Source organism: Protobothrops mucrosquamatus, unplaced genomic scaffold (assembly GCF_001527695.2).
Source record: "Protobothrops mucrosquamatus isolate PMUCROS unplaced genomic scaffold, P.Mucros_1.0 scaffold_99, whole genome shotgun sequence".
NCBI lineage: Eukaryota > Metazoa > Chordata > Lepidosauria > Squamata > Viperidae > Protobothrops > Protobothrops mucrosquamatus.
Window position 1 is genome coordinate 331,981 of NW_015386175.1, and position 16,360 is coordinate 348,340.

Genomic DNA, 16,360 nt, shown 5'->3' on the forward strand with positions numbered 1-16,360 from the left:
ACTTACCAGCTGACCTGTTCACATCCTGCCTTACCACACCAATCAAGATTGCGCTTAGATGGTAAGTGACTCGCTTGCCATCTGAGTGCATACTGCATGATTTCTGAGACTTGCCTATGGGTCTGATAAAGATGTTGACTTGGAAGCCTCAGTTGCCCAGACATTTCTCTGTAGATCTAAATTAGAAGAATTTGAGGTAATCATCTGGGAGACTGTCTCTAAGTATATTTTCACCTTCTTGGCTTTTTTTTTTTTATACTTCTGTTTATTACATTTGCATTGTATCTGGATATTTGGGTTTGCTCAGCGCTTAGTATGCTGGAAATTAAAGTAGGCTGCCTTTTCACAAATCAGAAGTACCATATGGTGCAGCACAATGTTATATGAGTACGCTACATTTTTCAGAGAAGCTGTAGTGTCTGTCCTCAAGATCTTTTTTTACCTGCGCACATTCTGTACATTTTAGATAAAAGCTTAATTGGTTGGGAATTGGGCTGTGAAATGTTGCAGAAATGTTTTGAATAAGCTAGCTAAGTAACAGGAATAGTTTATTGAAAAAATTAAATTTCTTTTTTAAAAAAGAATTTGAAGTAATAAGGCTATCTGTTAAGGAAGTGAGAGATAAAAACTTCTCTGCTTTCTGCTTAACAACACAGCTACTATCTTGGGGTTATGACAACAGGGGACTTTCTGGATTGCTGTCACTAAGCAATGCGGTCTTGTGATATCATGCTTTACAATTATTGTGCTTAGTGACAGCAATCCTGATCCCAACTGCAGTCACAACTCGAGGACTGCCAGTATATTTGTTTATTTATTTATTGAGGAAAATGATCCAAAGCTACATATTTGTGTCTGGTAAAAATATGTGAATGTTTGCTTTCAGTAACTGGTGGGCAGCAATAACTTCTATTAAAGATTTCCAATAACTGATACTGTAATGAATCCTGCACATTGACTTGAAAGAATTTAGTCCATTCCTCCTTATAGAACAACTTCAGCTGAGGGATGTTGGTTGGCTTCCTCTCATGAACCGCCCAAGATCAAGCCCTTCCATAACATAAGATTCTATAAGATAAAGTTCAGGATTTTGACTTGGCCATTCCAAAACATAAACTTTCTTCTTTTTTAACTATTCCTTGGTTGTAAGACTTGTGTATTTTGGATTGTTGTCTTGCTGCATGATCCTCTTTCACTTGAGCTTCAGTTCATAGACAGATGCCTTGACATTTTCCTATAGAATTTACTGGTACAATTCAGAATTCATAGTTCCATCAATGATGGCAAGCTGTCCTGGTCCAGAGCAATAAAGCAGACCTAAACCATAATACTGTCACTGCCACATTTCACAGATGGGATTCTTATGCTGGAATGCAGTGTGTTTGCCTTTCACCACATACAATACTTTTCACTCAAGCCAGAATATTCTATTTTGGTCTCATCCATCATTCTTCCAATAGCCTTCTGGCTTATCCATGTGGATAAGCAGACTGTATGGGCAGCAATGTTCTTTTTGGAGAGTTGTAGCTTTCTCCTTGAAGCCCTATCATGCACACTATTGTTCAGTGTTCTTCTAATAGTGGTCTCATGAACGTTGACATTTCCTTATGCAAGAGAGGTCTTATCTAATGATTTATCACTTGTCGTTTGTATCTTATGATTTATGATGTGTGATTTACCACTTAGTTGTTTGTATGAGAGCTTATGCACTGGAGACAAATACCTTGTGTGTCCAATCACACTTGGTCAATAAAGAATATTTCTTTTGTTATCCTGGGCTTCTTTAAGACTTCCCATGCTTTCCTCTTGATGTGATGTTGATTGATCGACCACTCTTGGGGAGGATAACAATGGTGTTGAATTGCTGCCATTTGCAGACATCTTCCTGACAGTGGACTGCTAGAGTTCAAACTCTTTGAAAACAATTTTGTAACTTTTTTTCAAGTGAACATCAAAAACTGCATGTTGGAGGTCCTCAGTAATCTCCTTTGTTTGAGCCCATGATACACTTCCACAAATCTATTTTGTGAAGATTAGACTTTGATAGTGAATATCCAGAATTCTGTTCTTTAAATAAGGCATACTCCCACTTGATTTTCATCCCATTGATGGATAACCCTGACTTTAACTTCCCATTTAAATGAATTGGTAATCCCAGAGGTTCACATCCTTTTGCTACACACAGATATGCAGCTTTGGATCATTTAAATGAACACATCTAATGCTTTTCACTCATTTGTTTAATTGGGTTCTCTTTATCTAGGTTTAGGACTTATAAGGAGAATAGATCATATTTTAGATTATTTGAAAATACTGAAAATTCAAAAGGGTTTATAAACTTTTAAATATAAGTTATCAAAATCTCATATAGTATACTGAAAGCAAATGTTCAAGTTACAGCAACTTAAGTCTTCTATGTTATTAGAAGATTATAATCAGAATGATTATTTTGGAGTGGCTTTAGTAGCTTAAGTAAGAATTTGGAGGTTAGGTAAGTAGTTCGCTATTTGTAATTTTACAAGTGTTGAGATCTTGTCCCCAGAAAAGTCAGAGTGCAAAGTACTTTTTCAGTTAAAGTTGCATAAAAAATACTGATATAAAATGTGCTATTTCACCTTTAATATTGGCAGATAATTATAAATGGGATCCTGATTCTTCAAAAATTATTGAGTCATTTATAAAGTGTGAAAGTGCTGCCTGCATATTCCATTGTATGTTAACTCAAGCTAGAGGTTTCACACTTTCTTTCTGAATCATTATCTGGTATCACAAGAATAGTGTGTGATCAGATGATTTCCTTCTGACTCAGAATCCTATTTTCCATGAATGTTACTCAACATACTAAATTCAGTTACTCAAACCATAAACAGAATGGAAGTGATGATAGATCTTGAGAATTATCATGAGCCATCGGAAAACCAATAATGCCATTGTCTCCACTGAATTGTTGGTCTGTTGCTTTCTTTTACTTAACCTTCTTCAACCAAGGGGTGAGCCTTGGTATGGTATTTTTACTATAATCTCAGCATTTCCTTGAATTTGATGCTTAACCTTAGTAATTTTGTTCCTATTTTAAAAATTGCATGTATACTCCATACCTGATACAGGAAAAATAGGGAACAATAAAAATAGGTTTGTGTTTTGCATATGTATGATAAAAAATGTAACTCCGAGTAAAACCTTTTAAATTATATCAAGTGCAGAAAATAAATCCTTTTTTGCTTGGAAAAAGGTTGGGTCAAGTTATATGTCTTTCAAATTAAAAAAAAAGATACATTTGAATTTATTCCACCCTGCCCCACCCCCATGGATGCCCCTGAATGCCCTATTTCTATTGCATTCAGTTTACTTTTATGTCTTACTTGACATACCCAGCTATTAGTTTCAAATAGCAATGTGGACAGAAACACAGTTTTATATGCAGTCATTTTTGCTTTTATTCAGTATTTGTTCATTACCACAAGGAACATATTATCCACTATCCTCGCAGCATTTATACAACCTAACATTTCTCCATCCATTTTCCCATCTTTATTAAATATTCTACCAAAGTACACAAATTCATCTGCTTGCCCTAGTTTTTCACTATTATTATCAAATTATTTCCTTGTTAAACATAACTAACTTGCATTTTAATACATCAGTTTTCAGAACTGTATTCCTTGATACATTATACATTAACTGCAGATCGTTAGGGTCTGTCAGTCACAAAATATCTGCATAGAAAGATATGTCACATCCCCCATCAACACACTTCAACATTACCCTAAGCATCCCTTATATCTATTAAACAGGCTCATGGACCCCTATATCCCTGTCTTATTTTCTGTTCAATGTTGAACCATTTCCTAAGTATTTATTCTCATGTAAGATTTATTTCTAATATATACCATTCTTACATTCAGCAGTCAAGCTTCATTTCTGTATTCAAGTGTGTTAACTTAATCATACACTTCCTTTAAATCAACAAATGTTTCCTACATTTCCTTTCCTACATTCCTACATTTCTCAGTGACCTACTGAAGAGCAAATCTGTTTTGCATGCCCTTTGCCTAGATTCAAGCCAATCTAAAGTTCATGTATATTTAATCAGAATTCTGGCAAGCAGGGATGTTTAACAAAGCAGTCCCACTGTTGTTTTGGCATTGATTCTTTTCATTTTTCCCCTTTGTATCAGGAAGTGATACAACAGCCATGTTAGACAAATCACCTAACATGCTACACATCCATCCTACATCATGTACACCTGCAGCTTTACTATTTTTCAACATTTGCAGAGCACAAATGACTTCAGTTTCTTCTTGGACACTAACACACTTGTACAGCACTTGTTTCATTTCTATTATCAAGCAACAGCTAGCTTGGCAAAATCTTGGAAGCAAGAATTATATAGAATGCTCTAAAGTATCTTTAGTGGAATTCTGGGGTAAATGCAGAATCTTTCATACTATAAGAAATTTCCACCCTCATTGGCAAGGATGCCTTGCTGAATGATTTGAAATGCTTCTTCCCAGGTTTCTTTCCATCTGAGCCAAGTTGCTGGTTAAGATCTAAACTGTCAAGTAACTTGTCCCTTTTTTCTCTTGATCCTCTCCTCTCCTCCCCTCCCCTCCCCTCCCTACTCCCTCCCTTTCACGTCTACTCTTTGACATGCTACTGCCATTCCCACTGAAATTTCTAAATTTCCAGCATTCCTTTGTTTCAGTTTCAGTTTCAACTCAACTAATTGTTATCTTATTTTTTAATTCAATTCACTCTGATGAAGACATCTTTCTTAGCCTAGTTCCCAAATTTGTTTTTAGTTCTACCATACATTTTCTCTGCATCATTTAATCTTTATTTTTAACATATGAAACATTTATAATGAATGTAAGGTCACTTTACATTCTTCAAGCTGATGTAGGTAGTCTTCATTTACGAATTACCTCATTTAGCTATCATTTAAAGGTACAACAATGTAGGGGAAAAAAGTTTTGCAGCCAATCCTTCACTTATGACTGTCACAGTTTCCCACAGTCATGTTATCACCATTCAGGCGCTTTATAAGTGGCTTCTGAAAAGCAGGGTTAATAGAGAAGGCAGAAATAAAATTGTCAGTCACAGTCACACGATTTTGACCTAGCAATCTTGACATTTCGCTTATCATTCTGAACAAAAAAAGGTAAACCTATCCCAGTCGTGTCATTTTCTGCTTAGCAATTGCGGTGCTTAAGGGACCAAGTTACTAGTGCCAATTGTGGTGACTACATGAGGACTTCCTATATGGTTTAATCACTTTTAATGTAATCTCTCCTCTTATTTATCTATTCAGTAGAATATCTTTTTCCCATTCCAGTTTGCATCCATTTAGTATGTTGCAAATTGTTTCTTCAAACTCATCTGATACTTCCATGATTACAGTGTACTGGAGTATAACATGCAATTACTACCAACCTATCAGTTCATATTTTTGTATTCACCACAACAATTTAGATGACAGTGGTTCATATTTTATGAAATATGAAATATTTTATATCTTTTAACTCCTTCATACATAACTCAACCTCTGCATTCACTTCTCTGCATGCTCCACAAGACCAGAACACCTTCATTCATATCTATTATATCGTTGCCCTTTCCCCTTGTTGTGCAGACAGATCACATAACATTTTCCATCATTGCTTTTATTAATTCACAGTATTTACCAAATACTTCTTTTAAATTTTTTTCCCAAAGTTAAAATACAAACTCCAAATGAAATGAAAACAAAGCAAAACTAAACAGGGCAAGGAAAAAAAGTGCATAAAAAGAAGAAAAAAACCCATACACATAGTTTAACCCCTCTGTTTGAATACTGATAAAACATATTTCAACAATAGTAGTTTTCTCTCCCCTTGTGAAACAGGTCTACAATTTGTGAAATTTACATCTCTGTTTACCCAATCAATTTGACCTACCATACTGTAAAAAACAAAAAATGTTAACAAGTAAATCTAACAATAAAGCTAAACTTCAAACCCTCTGTTAACAATCTATTTAACACAGAAAGTCCACAACTATTTCTAATCTATCATAACCCACGGCAATCATTCTCTCTGATCCACCCAGGATCAAATATCCTCAATTGATTCTTAATAATAAAACTTTCCCTTAAAGTTTTGACTGGGATTTTTCCATATAATTACATTTCATTCCCCAAAGTCATAGATCTCTGTTATAAATATCTCCACAGCATTTGTTGTTCAAACGCCTTCTTGCAAATTGAAACACAGCATCTCTTGACAGTTGTCTTCTGGTTGAATATAATAAGTCTATTCCAAATCACCATCATTTTCTTAACAAACTCCAGTTCATCTGTAATCTCTAAGTCTTTTGAATTCATGCCTCTTTCAGCCTTCTCCAATGAGCCTGCAATTCTTAAACAAAACTTCTTCTCATTCTAGTCTACCAACAACAAATTAACTTCCAATCCACCCAATTGCAAGTTTGATTTAATTGCTGTTACATGTATCTGAGTGTCATTCTTAACTTGATACATAATTGTTGTTAATCTATTAACCCTTTTACGAAGTTTTCACTCAGAGCTTGTAAATTGAAAAACATTTTTTTCCAAAGGCTACCAAGAAGGCTTTGTCATTAAGCTGACCTAGCTCTCACCATTTTTGTATCTCTTTTTATGGATATTGTAAAGAGTATATGATGTATAATATTCAAATCCTTATTTTATTATTGTTTTCATTTTGAATATAGTCCAAATCTCTCTTATGGCTGGACTTGCTCAACAAAACATAGGCAATTCTTCTCAAGGACAAAAGAAGTAGATGTTCCATAACAAAATGACCACATGAAAAATTGAGATAATATTTCCCACAATAGAAAGTGAATAAAAGAAAGGTTTCAGTCTTTTTAAAAAGAGAGGGAGAAGATCAGAGATATATACAAAAGTAAAATAAAACAGCAAAGTTCTTTTTAAAAACTAGTGAAATACAAAATCCTTGCAATAGAAATCTGATGTAAATCAAATCATATCACCTTCACTACCAAGGGGAAAATCTTCAGCCATCATCTTCCATGTGGCAAAAGCAAAGTGTTTTATAACTCCCAAAGTAAAACAGTAAAAAGAGAAAAATCCACATTTATAATCAAGCGAGGGGCTACAAGATAAGTCAGCACCCAGCCAGACTATTAGCAATTAAAGGTTAAGTCAAAAACCAAAAGAAAAAAAAATCAAAACATGATGTTGAAACTGAAGCATGCAAAAAAAACAAAAAAAACAAAACAGTGACAAGAAAAGATGAAGATCCAATATCCAATATCTCAGGGGCTGCCACAAAGAAGAGGGAGTCAAGCTATTTTCCAAAGCGCCTGAAGGCAGGACAAGAAGCAACGGATGGAAACTAATCAAGGAGAGAAGCAACCTAGAACTAAGGAGAAACTTCCTGACAGTTAGAACAATTAACCAGTGGAGCAACCTGCCTCCAGAAGTGGTGAATGCTCCAACACTGGATGTTTTTAAGAAGAGACTGGACAGCCATTTGTCTGAAATGGTATAGGGTTTCCTGCCTGAGCAGGGGGTTGGACTAGATGACCTCCAAGGTCCCTTCCAACTTTTTATTATTATTATTATTATTATTATTATTATTATTATTATTATTATTATTATTATTATTATTACTACTACTACTACTACTACTACTACTACTACTACTACTACTACTACTACTACTCCAGCCACTCTTACTGAGAATTGCAATTGTCTAGATTTCTCTTCCCAGGCAAGTGCATGGTCGCCCAAGAGTCATCATAGGCCGTTCCTAGTTAATCTGTTCAAATCTGGGGAGTGCCCTACCAATGAACCAGCTTTGGCAGTAAAGTCAGCTGTTTGTCAGCAGGAGAAAAAATTGCCCCATTGATCAGCGCACCATTTTCTAGAGGACTGCCCACCATTTACTTTTCTTAGATTCCAAGTCTTAGACTTCCATATGCCATGGTTGTCACCAGATGTGTCCATAGATATTCAATTCAACTTTCCATCATGGCTTTGATTAATAAAAGGATATAACATATTGTTATATATTAAAAATATATAAACAGGTTATCAAACTTAGCTATGTCTGTACCCTCTGCAGCATTCCCAGCTAATAATAATGTCATAGCCAATTAATATTTGCACATTTTGTCCAGTACAGTATCTCACAAACATAACCAACACTCATTTTTACTTAAAGCATGCTCCCAGTTTTCTGTGCAAGCTAGATCTGTAATTTAGAGAGTTACCTTCATACTACTAACTAGTAGATATATGCATAGTTTACATGATATAGCTGCAACATTTATGAGACAGGTTTATTTTTGCTAATTTTGCTATAAAGTATAATCTCAAATGGAAGGAAATTAGCTAGGATTGTTAGTAATTCTCCAAAATGTACAGAGAGAAGCTTTGAATAAGTCTTAATCATTCATCTCCATTACCATTGGTCTGCTTGTTTAATAATGCCTTCATTTAAAAAGAGGGATTTCAAGGATAGTAAAGGAAAAGAGGTAATCTGCTGAAGGTATTGGGAACAAATTTTAAAAATATGGAAGTTGAATTTGACTTCCTGAGCAAGAAACTGACTCTGCATAAATACTGAGTATTTTGAATGGTTTGTGGTAGAAAATAAAGTGGAGTTGAGCAATTGCTATCATCTGCCTCAGTTTGAACAAGGCAGAGGATAGCAATTGCCTATATTTATTACAGCCCCAAGGTATTTTGCCATCTAAGGCAAATGACAAGACAGTGTACTTCACAGATTATGGGACCATAAGATGAAACTTACTTCAACTCTGGTATTGGACATATTTTTCCTTACCTGAGGGTATAACCTAACTTGAATTTGAAGGGCAGTCAGACTAGAGTGCACAATCCTGTTTTCCAATATATTACCCTTTTACATCATTTGCCTGAGGCAAGTTTTGACTGTATCTCTGGCATTTAATCAACCACTGAGACAGCAAAGGTAAGCTCTAGTGCTTTCAGTATTTCACCTACTGAATACTTCAACTTGAGTCGGAGCAAAAAATTATAAGAAGTGTGTAAATGGTTATTGCTGAAAAACAGTATCTTCCTTATTTTTTGCTTGATTTGCTGTGCCATTACATTGCTGTCCTGCGTATTGGCTGCCTAAAGTGGCAGTCAGTGAAACAAAGCAGGGCCAGAAATTCACATCATTGTTTTGCAAAGTTGTGTCAATTTTTAAATTATTAAATAATTCCTGGGGAGAAAGAAAAGAAGAAAAGACAAAAGGCTGAGCTTTTAGCAGCAGCCATGCATCTGTGTAATGTCTGCTACTGACCAAAGTCCCTTGGTGTAGCTGTTAATATGGGGTCTCATTTTGTAAGATGGGCAGAAGCTGAAGATATAAGATTTATGAGACAGAGGGCACAGATAAACCCCCAAGTGGCCTCAACAACTCTCAGAGAAAGTGCTAACAACCAGATGGCTGCCAAGAAATATAATTCTTCCATCCCCCCCCCCATGCTGTCAGAACTAATCTTTCCATCCCCCCCACCATCCAGTCACAACTGATAACGTTTCTTGTATGAGAAGTGAAAATTTTTCTCCTTCCTAAAAAAACAAAACAAAACAAATCCGTCCAGATTGCTTTTGAAAAAGCACCTCTGAGACAACTCTGACCTGGATGACTGAGAATCCCCATAGACATTTTCAGAAGAAAGTAATTGTGATTTTTGTCAAAAGCATCCAGTCATTTGAAATGTATATTTGTGTATATGCTGAGGTTATTTACACTGAAATCTACCTAAAGGCTTTTAGAATGTTTGTCTTATTAATGAAGTACTATAAATAAATCGCAGGTAAAAGTAAATTATAGCTCTATCTTCTTTATTGGCTAGTGCAAGAAGGAAACATTCTGTTTATGGTGGGTTTTTTTAAATGTCATTATGCATCAGTACTGCAAATTATGTATGTAATGTGTTGAGAAATGTAAGCTATAAATCAGTTGAAATGTAGCTTTCCCTTTGTTTCTGGCATCTATAGTTCTCCTGGGGATTCAAATCAGAATTGTTCATTGCAGCTTTCAGAATATCACATCCATGTAGAAAACCAGCAAATGTGAGGTGCATGTTATTGAAAATGCCCATCATGAGATATACACTTTCAACCTCTCCAAAAGATAGGGTGAGATGAGAAGATTGTCCACTTTATCTTCCAAAGCATTTATCCTTCTGGTTCTGGAGCATCCATCAGTTGCTCTCCTTGAAGATTTCATGACATCTGATTTTCCTCTGGGGAAGTATTTCTTGCTCCTTTAGCTGGGTAATTAAGTCAGACACATGGCCAATCCTTGAAAGGGATGGAGGAAAAAATCTCTGGGGCCAAATTAATGCTCTCACCAACCTATTCCAGGCAGCCCTTAAAGTTCAGGAAAGGATTGGAATGCTACCTTTGCTAATCACTTTTATGTTTATGTTTTGTTTGGACAAATTACACGTTGAAACAGCTTTGTCAACAAACCCACAAATGTTACTAGCCTTCTGGGAGATACTGTAGTAGGAAGAGTAGAGAGCTGTGATCTTTCTCCGGCAGTCCCTTTCATTCCTGTGCTAAGTGCACTTCCCTACTCCAACAGTGTTTTTATTTTTTCCCCCTGGCTGCCAAGGAGAAATGGTATGTTCCTATTGGCCCCATTCATTCACCTGGATGGAATTCTTGGTAGGTACTTCCTAGGTACTGTGCAAATGCTAAAGTTGAGGGTCTAAAAGAATGGTAGATGTTTAATGATTGTTTTAAATTCTAATGGAATGCAGTCAATCTTCGCAGCTCTGGGATACTTTATGCATTATTCCCAGCTGGTTTAATAAGGGAATTTAATGATCAGAAGCAGTATGATAAATTGAGAAAGAGATACTTTGCCAACACTGCTTGACAAGGACATCCTAAAATTGCTGGAGAGTACAAAATTGATGTCATGTTGGCAACTCTGTGCTTTTAGCATCATTCTGGTATAGTCTTCTTGAATATTTTAATATTTTTCTTCATCTAGTTTTTTGGAACACAAAATGGTGTTTATATATCTTCAATTTGCTTTAGCATTATATTAGTGAACAGTGAGTGAGCAAATGAGAGCCAGAGCCAGTGTTATGGCAAATAAATAATGACAATATTTAAATTTAAATATCATATTGTATTAGCATATTTTTACTACTCAGAGAATTTCTTGGGGAATTAGGATGCTATTTTTTCTGATATGCAAAAACACTGTTCAGCACTCTAACTATTTGACCTGATTTCTTACACAAATCTGAATATCTTGTTTTGTGCTTGTCCTGTATGCAAAATATGTTGCTGTTTTGAAGTTATAGAGAAAAAAGAAATATGCTATCATTCAGTGCCATGATTTCATATCTGGTTTAATGTTTAAAGTGAAGAAGAGTGTAAATCTGATTCTGTCTGTTTTCTTAAAGCCACAAATATTGGTTTTATTATTTATTACATCACCTAACTTCCTTTCAAAGAGCTCAGAGTAATGTACACAATTTGGTTTCTCCTGTTTTATTCTGTGAGTAGATTAGGTTGCAACATGATAACTAGCCCAGTAAGTATAATTGTTATTGTCATCATCATCAGCCATTCAGTGGTGTCCAACCCTTGGGCACTCTATGGATCAGCACTTTCTATGTCCCTCTGACTCTCACCACCTCCTTCAGATCCACCATGGTCACCCTGATGTCATCCTTTATAATGTCCAGCCAAGAAGTACTAGGGTGGCCCCTTCTCGTTTTTCCACTGACCACTCCCAGCATGATTAACTTTTTGAATGAATCAGCTTGCATGACATGGCCAAAGTATGATAGCCTTTGTTTGGTGGTCTTGGCTCAGAGTGATATTTTTGCTGAGGCTTGGTCTAGGTCTAGGACTTCTTTGTGAATTTTTCAGTTCATGGGATATGTAATAGTTGTCTCCAGTACCACAATTTGATGGCGTCCATCCTTCTCCTATCTGCCTTTTTCAGAGTCCAGGTTTCACAGCCATAAGTAGCAATTGGATATAATATAATTGTAGAAAGCTTTTAAAACAAAATTTTACATTTTATTTGGATCTTGTTTTTTACACTTTCTCTCCCTAAATCTCTAAAATTCCTTCTGAAAACATCAAGGAAGTAGTTTTGCTTCATTTCAGCTGTGCACAAATTTGTTTTATCTAATTGGCATTGATAATATTTAAGTCAAGTTTGTTAGTATCAGCAGTCTTGTCAACTGCACTGGAAGAGTGCATATAATCACCGGGCCCTTTTTCAGGTTTGTTTTATTGTTTCCTGTTATACAATTAGAACTAAAAAAAGTCTCTGGAGATAATACAAAGATAGTCTAATAGTAGTTACCAGAGCTGGAAGTCAGTTTCTGCCTCAGAAATTTTCCTGGATGTACAGCTAGGTCTTTTGATGTCAAAACATCTGAGAATTGGACCTGTTTCAATTAACCTCTTTAACTTAGAAAAAAGCTTGTTTATGTTGGCATCCCAGATGAACTGAGTATTTTTAATGAGAATTTAAAAGCTATTAAGCTACTCTGACAGGTTTTCAATACATTGCTACTTGAATGACCGTTCTTAAATTCTTTCTTGTCTCATAAGGAGTGATATGTTTGAGATTGCTGTTACTCTCTTTGGATTAATTTGAATCATATCTTCAGAGATGGTGATTTCTTTTACTCTGAATTTGTATTTTTCTTGGTAACTTTTAATCATAGTGCCTTGGTCTCTTCCAGTTTCTGGTAACCTCTGCTATATAGTTTTATTTGGTATGAAGATAACTTGTAATATTATTAATGTATATTATCTTTTAAAATATTTGTTACAATAATCCTATGGAATATTTTGGGACTAGTTCTTAGGCCAAGTCTGAGAAAATGGTATCTTCCAAACTGCTTCTTGAAAGTACATTGTCTAAGTTTTTTTTTTAATCTTCAACTTAAAATTGTGAAAATGCATCCTTTTTTTTAATTCTGCCATTTCATCAAATATATTCTGGAACTCTGGAATATTCCCATTTAATATATTATGCCCTTTTGGAAGTAGACATAATCTTAGTAACCATCTTTATGTGTGCATGAGATAGCTAACCAATATTCCCTAAGCCAATCTGAAACACAGAATCTCTTAAGTCAGCAGAGTCCCATCCTTCAATTAACCCAACTATCTGTTTTCAAATTATTCTCCCATTTCTGCAATATATGCTCCCATTTCTGTAATATATGGTAAAAGTGAAAAGGGGGGGAACTATATTTCCAAATTCTCCTGGTATCTAACTCCCCTCCATAGCAGCATTAGGCACTAGAAAATAGAGAGGACATCACTCTTTTTCTTCCTTCTCTAGTGGAGTGCAGACGCAAACAGAAGAAAAAGTAGTAAAGAGTATTAAAAATCTGTGGAAGACAGTGGAATTTGCTCCTTTTCTATTAGGAATGCGTCCAAGATGGAGAAGAATTTGAAGTCTTAATACTCATTTTTTTTAAAGGGAAGTTTTATGGATTTGAATTTCAAAAATAAGGAATTATAAAGCCACATTTGCAATAGCCAGAACATATTGCTATATTTAAAACACAAAGTTCTGCATTTAAACAATCTAGTCATTGATCTGCAGCACTTGGGCCTCTGTGATTGCCTTGTCTACAGTTAAAGCACGGGTGTCAAACTCGCCGTGTCACGTGACATGTCGCGACATATTGTGACTTTTTTCACATTGCCGGAGCTGGGGTGGGCATAGCTTCCATATGATGCAACCGGCTGGTAGTTTGACACCCCTGAGTTAAAGAAAATAGAACAGACAACCTAGGGACCAAAATGGTCCCTGCTGACTGAATTAGCAGTTTTGCATGATTACAGTGGACATTCCTGACAACAGAATTCTGATTACATCATTCAGGAGTAATTTGCTGGGACCTAATTTGCAATTACTTCTGCTTGGCATTTCCTGCCAGCAGGAAGAGTTAAAGTAATTCCCATGTAGAAATTGTTTAGTGTTCCTGGGACTTCTGACTACAAAGTTAAATCAAGAATAAAGTGGCTTCACACAATCCATCTGGAATCCCCACTCATACAGAATATTCATTTGTTCACTAGTGAGCTTCAGATAAATTTAGCTGCTTTCAGTGTTGGGGGGAGTTGAGGAGAAATGATTACACAATGTGTGGCTGTACACCACTCACAGGGGATAACAGATTGAGGCCAAATATCCTACCCTAACACATGTTAATAGACACTGAATTGGCAGTGACTAAACAGGAAAATGATCTTGGGCCTTTGATGAGGAAATGAAATGAATTGAAATGGAAGTATTATTAGCGTAGTTGTTTTGGGGATCATTGAAAAAACAACAACAAACAGCCAGTATCATAATCTCTTTACACAAAACTGTGGTTCCTAGTCATGCCATGTCCAAGTGGATATTATAGAGTTTGTCTGTATGGAAAAGGTACAGAGAAAGTAAAACAAACGGTGAAATATGGACCTATTTAGCTATAAGCAGCATGTCATACTGTGTTTTCCACTTCAGCCTTGTTTAAAATCCATTCTTGTTCTACAGGAAACTCATTTGCTGCCTTCCTCTCGTAGTAGCATTATAAAAGGGATTTGGCTCCATGCCTCCAGACAAGTTGAGATTCAGAGCTCTGCAGGAACATCAGTTTCAGTTCCCTTTAATGACTGGCTCTGGAAATAACACACCTAAGAACATTTTGCATGGTGTAGCAGTATAAAACAAGCTCGAGAATGGGTTGTTCAAATACTGCTTTCTGGTCCTGTATTTTTTAAGGATTGAATCTGAAGGGTGTCAGTTTTGATAGATAGGAAAAAAAGCTATGCCGCCATCAGATTTTGTATGTCCTAATTTGGGGGTGTATGGAAGACTAGTATATTGTTTCGGTTGAAGGTAGAGGGGGAAGTATGATGTAAGGGAATGTCAGAAGTAAGTCTTCATCCTGGTTCATCCAAGCCGGGAATATTATCATTATTATTATTATTATTAAATAAGCAACATGGCGACTGCTTTGGGAAGATGGTTACAGTTTATTGCAGAAGCAGAAAGATGGTTCTTGTAGGAAAGAGGAGAGAAGAAAGAAACTGAGCACATGGCCAGTAGCTTTTTATACCCTCTCTAGCTTTTTGTTTGGAAGTTTTCCTGTTCCTGTGGCATGAACTTTGAGGCTATTTCCTGTGTCACGTATTCTGACCTGAGCCCAGGTGTGCCTCTCTGGTATTACTTGATGGTAATGGTTAGTCCTATTATGTCCCAAAAGTCATCTCCTGCTTCCCTGGGGANTCGGAGGCCCCATTCGGCCCCCCGAGAAGTCGCGGCCGCCATTTTGGCCGCATTTTTGCCGTTTTAAAAATCTTCAGCAAATAGAACTAACTTCTCCCCTTGTTGCTTGCGGGCTATTAGAGATTCCTCTGGGGCTTTCTTCGCTCCACAGGGTCTCTGGCAGTTTGTTGGGGGGTGTCGGAGGCCTGTCTTAGCCTCCCGAGAAGTTGCGGCCGCCATTTTGGCCGCATTTTCGCCCCGATTTTATTTGGGAAATAAAATCTCAGTCTTGTGGTTATCATCCAGGGACGATTCCCCCAAGCCCTACATCACCCCACTGGTTCCAGGACAAGGGTTGGGGCTCTCGGAGGCCCGTTTTTAGCCTCCCGAAAGTTGCGGCCGCCATTTTGGATGCATTTTGGCACCCAATTTTTCTTGTCTCAGCCTTTCTATCTCCGCTGGTTAAAGCGCTGAGATCGTCTCTCCCTGGGCTCCTTACTAATCCACAGGGCCGTGATCAGTCCTTTGGGGGTGTTTTGAGACAGGGCCGCAAATCGCTCTCCCTTCAAGGCCTGTACAACAGCGTGGGGGGGGAATATACTCCTATCACAAGCTCACAGAGGGCGGCCATTTTAGGCCAGTCAGAAGTATTTACGGGCCTGACGGGGCCTACCTGCAAAATCCTCCAAGGCAAATTGCATTAAGGGCTCTGGGCAGATTTCAACTGGGTGGGTGTTCATCGTTCACTTCACCCCGGTAGCCGCCATCGCGCTTTTAAATTATTCCAGGCCTCAGGGGCATCTGGGGCGTCCTGGTACTGTGGCTCCATTTTTCCTTTCTGGTGCACATCGCCTGGTCACCTAAGGCCTCCGGGAGGAGCCCGACTAGTGGTTCCAAACGTGCCTTCGGCTCCGCCTCAACTACCGTGACCATAGTCCAGAGAGAATCATTGGTCGGGTGACCAGGGGGGCAGTCCACGCACTTGCTCCGATACCGCTTCCGCCAACGACTTGCCTGCCAGAGCTTTTATCTCGGCTTTGATTCTGAGATAGCTCAAACGGGATGGAGCGACCCTCGCTGCC

At 37.1% G+C, this 16,360-nt stretch overlaps 1 protein-coding gene across 2 annotated transcripts in view; it reads left to right on the top strand.

Annotated features, from left to right (window-relative positions):
• RPTOR (regulatory associated protein of MTOR complex 1) overlaps positions 1-16,360 on the top strand; it is a 395,406-nt gene that overhangs the window by 164,660 nt on the left and 214,386 nt on the right. The gene's annotated exons all lie outside the window — the stretch shown is intronic.